This window comes from Sabethes cyaneus, chromosome 3, assembly GCF_943734655.1.
Source record: "Sabethes cyaneus chromosome 3, idSabCyanKW18_F2, whole genome shotgun sequence".
NCBI classification, from domain to species: domain Eukaryota; kingdom Metazoa; phylum Arthropoda; class Insecta; order Diptera; family Culicidae; genus Sabethes; species Sabethes cyaneus.
In genome coordinates this window covers 68,684,306-68,689,064 of record NC_071355.1, presented here as the reverse complement: position 1 = coordinate 68,689,064, position 4,759 = coordinate 68,684,306, and positions in this window count along the sequence as shown.

The window sequence follows — 4,759 nt, the reverse complement described above, 5'->3', positions numbered from 1 at the left end:
ACCTCGAAGCTAAGTGGACGGCCCATGAAGCCCACCTGATAAATTTCTACAGTTGTGCTATCGGTGACAGTCGACGTAACAGGATTTTTGGAGAGTACCTTGTAGGAGGCGTTAATCAGTGTTATACCACGATATTTGCAGCAGTCCAGCTGAACATCCTTCTTGTAGGTGAAATAAACCGCTCCTTCCATCCATTCCTCCTGTAGCTTCTTCTTTTCCAAATCTTAGAAATAAACCAGTGTCATGGTGCGGCAGGATAAAATGCAAAAATGTTTAAACTACAATATTGGGTTAATTTGTGAAAACTAATGCCAGATCCCTGTTGACTGTATTTGTATCAATATTACAAATCGAGTGAGAAGCAAACAATGCCGACCAGTACGCGAGCACACGAGAACCACTGGCGCTGTGTGAATACTTTCTGCTATCGACATACTCGCGAGCATACATCCTCGTAGCGTCGTTCTGCGCAGCCCGCTCATGAAACCAACAACTCGTCAGCTGTCAACAGCCTGCGAGCAATAGTAGCTCAAGTAATAATTTGGGGTTTATTACACACTTATGATGGCATTTAAGAGCAAAATTGGTCTTCAAAACCGTCATAAAAGTATAATAAAACCCACATTGTTGCTTGGTAGGATATGCGGGTGCGAGTGCTGGCCTTCGTGAGCATTGGGTTGCCTTCATGAGCGTTGCGTTGGGTTTGGGTTGTAATGACGAACGAGAACGGCGACAGTGGCGATAGCTAAATACACACTCGTAAAAGCTCGTCGCAGGGCATGAAAAAAGTGAGAAAGGGAGTCAGAGAGATGATGCTCATACTAGCGTGTTTGTTCGAACGAGAACGCGTGTGTGAGAAAATTTGGCGTGTTCTAGATACCACGTGGACAGAAAAATACCAATTTTCAACTCCACAGTGGAAGTGAGAGTTGAGTTTTTCAATGTGACTTGGGTCCTTTTGAAAAGTTACGCGGAATTTCTATTTTTTGTATGAAAAAAAAACTTGTCCACGACCCCTCCCCCTCCGTTTTGTGAACAAGCGTGGCCATTTTCATACCCCCACTCCCCTCTAAACTGTTTACGTGCTATATGGAGGGCCTATTAGGCCACACGAGTGTGTTTCTCGCAACACTAATTTGTTTACGTTTATTTTCTAGTGCGTCATCAGAACATGGGAATGGTTTTATTGCAAATTTGTGTACAAAAGGTACCCCAATTTGTGGTATAAAATAAAGCTATGTTGAGCTATATTATTGTAATCGTAAGATCTTCGCATAGGGTAGTTGATCCAATAGTTGCGGTAGTACCAATAGTTGCACTACTATTCATTATTCAAGCATATTTTCGTCACCGTAGCATTTTAAATAAAACAAATACGTTCATTATAAAAAACAAATTCTTAGGAGTATTGGTACAGTTGAAGAGCACAACTATAGGCGCTCATTTCTATAGTTGCGCTACGATGTTTTTCCACCTAGCAACCTAGCAATGTATACGGAATAACACAATTAAAGGAACACCAAACTTAATTAGGGGAACATTAGCGCAACTATTGGTACAATATAATTGCATCGGAAAATTCATTTTTTTTTCTTTATAAAGCTTTTCGTACAACGAATGCAATTGTCTTGCCTTGTGACAAATACCTTGTGTTTGATAAATTTATATCCTACAAGCATTAATTGAAGCATATACCTCAATAAAAAAGAAAAAAGAAATTACATTGTGCTTAGCTACGCGACTAATAGATCAACTACCCTACCTTAATTCAAATAAAACTAAAAACTACTACAAAACATAAACAGCATTGAAAAAAACTAGCTAATAAAATGTATTAGCATTTTTCTTGACAGGCAATTTTGGGCAGAGACGCTAATGTGCCTGATTATTCAAGAATATCCAGACTTTTTGGTGTGCTTCCTTCATAACTTCGAAAGGTTAGTTGCTGCAATTAAAATAACAAGTTCAAAAGCCGCAAAGTAAAGAATTATTGGAAAATAGCGATAGAATTCTTCTAGAGCGAAAAAAAGCGTTGAGCGCAGTGTTTTGACATTGCATAGAGACTTCTTCGAGCAAATGTAATTTTATTCTTAATTTTTCTGAAAAATCGGGGGCTTCTTGCTTCAAATCGCTCTAAAGGGTGTCCCACACCAAATTGCATCACGGAAAAACGCTGTAGAAAATTATCCATTGGGTATTATCTCTTGAAAGTTAGAGCAGAAGTAGTTTAGAGTGTATTGTTTGCACTGTATTTTTATCACAATGAGTTTTTCGAAAATTGGAAAAAATGGCATCACACGAAAAGCAACGTCGCGAATTTATTTTGCGCAGGTAGGGTTATTTCTAATTCCCGTCCTAGTAAGTAAAGTCATTCTAATTATCATCATTTGTTGGATGGATTTAATGAATACTCCAAAAGTCCTTGTGCTGATTTGACTAAAACACACTTACCTTCCGATCCGTGAACTTTGGAATCACTGAAAAGCGATTATTGAAGCATATTATTGAAATTACGCAACTGACTTTATTTCTTAAATTCGTCGTTCCGTTTTAAAATCAGTCTATCAAAATTTTTCATCGTCCGAACTAAAAATCACGACAATGTTTACGAAGCTAACGCGCATGTATATCTGTAGGACGGCGTGACAAATGTTATTCTGCAAAATTTCTGCAGGTCAGGCAAGTTTTCCTGGCTGTAGAATAACGACAATGCCTTGCGTGAGTTATTTTCATTTATGAATAACGGAAATTAAAACGATTAGTCGACATTTTCTTCTTCGTTGCACGAAAAAACGTAGGAACTTTTTTGGTAGGACTTCTTTAATGATAAAAAGTATTTAAATAGATCTCAGCTCACTTTGATTGATCGCGTATGATAGACAACAAACTAAAATATTGGGGAATAATTAGTTTTGCATTGTGTGTCATAAAAATGCTGATATTTTTAATAATTTGTGTTGGATAGGACGGGAATAGGCAATTACGACGAAGCAGCAACATACCCTACCCGGCAGCTTCCGGGGCTACTGGACTTCACCGCCCAGCACAAGTTTGATGTTCCGGAGGAAGTAAGGATTCAGAAACTATTAAAATTTTCCAAGAAATACATGATTTGGCAAGTGATCTGCTCATGTGGCAAACAGAGTGCGCCGTTCGTGACTACCGGGACTATAAACGGGCAGATCTACCCTTCTACAGAAGCATCTGCTACCTCTGTTGAAGCAACACGAAGGCACTACGATCTTCTGGCCGAATCTAGCTTCGTGCCACTATTATTAGGATGCCCTGGAGTGCTACGAAGCCAACCGAGTGCTTTCGTATTCAAGGACATGAACCCCCCCAACGCACCGGAATTAAGTTCCAATGAAAAATGCTTGGCTATTATGAAGCAGGCACAACGGAAGCTACCTAAGTTAGCCAAATTAGAGGAAAAGATGAAGAAAAAATGGGTTTCCGTACAGAAGATGTTGCACAAAACTTTTTGAGTGGAGTTAAGCGTAAGGTGCGAGCATACGGTTATGGTACTGAATTTGAATGAAACAAATATGTTAAAAGCTTACTAATGGGTTATATTTTATTGTCTGAAAGTTTGAAAAGGATCGGTCAATTACCGTAAACGTACCATGTTCTGCGCAGTTAATACATTTTTATGATTCTTCCGCTATTCTAAGTATTCTAGATTTAAATTAACAACGTGGATAGCCTCAACGTGTAGTGCTACGGTCTATAATATTTGGTAAAAATATGGGAATTATAAGTCGATCAACAATTGAGTATATTTTTCGTTTTGTAAACCTATCCACGGTGCCTAATTCTGCGCACTTTCTTGCCCATGATTCTAATTCTGCGCATGTTTGCTCCTAATACTGCGCACCCAAAGAGTGAAAATAAATACTTCTGCCATGATGTTTATGTCTTTACACGCTGAAAGCACACCAAAAAATTCGGCATTAGCCATTACCATAATTAAATCCATGATCTGGCCTTCTTGTGCTGTCCGGGTGGCAAAGGAATATTGTTATCATTTTGATCATTTTAAATGTTTTATTCTCGATAACGTGAAGGGTGAATTGATTCGAGTTTTCTGCATATAGAACATTACACTGTAAATTAAAATACTAAAAATTGTGTTTTCATGTCGAAACCACTTCCCCACTCTCTGACAGCCCCATGAGGTTGGACAATAAAAAAAATAGAAGACATGGTTTCATGAATTGACGCTCGTAGGTTCGGATTCGGACCCCGAAACACAGCACAGGATGCCAATCAATGCAAGTTAAAGATTCCACTTGAATTTTCACACCTCTATACTTCAGCCATTTAGGTGAGATTGCGTATTCTTTCGCGATTTTTTCGTAGGATACATTACTGCGCAGAATTTGGAACATAAATTAAAAATCTGTGCCAAAACCTGCGCATTATTGCATCGCATTTTTCTAAAGAAAGCAATGCATGCAATCACTCTTTTTGTCTAAAACATCACTAAAACTAATTATTCTTTCTAATTATGCTGGGTAATTTGATCATTGCAAAGAATTTAGATCATAAATTTGTAAATTTTCTAGAAGGACAATCTTAGCATTGGTGCTAACGACGATGTTTTCTGTCATATAAAATACTTTAAGTTTCTCATTAAATTATTTCGCTCTCAAATATTATGGCCCGTTTGTGAATAATGACATAATATTCAACAGACATTTATTAAAAAATAACGCAATGATCTTAGTTATGCACAATGTTAAAAAATCTATACCTATAA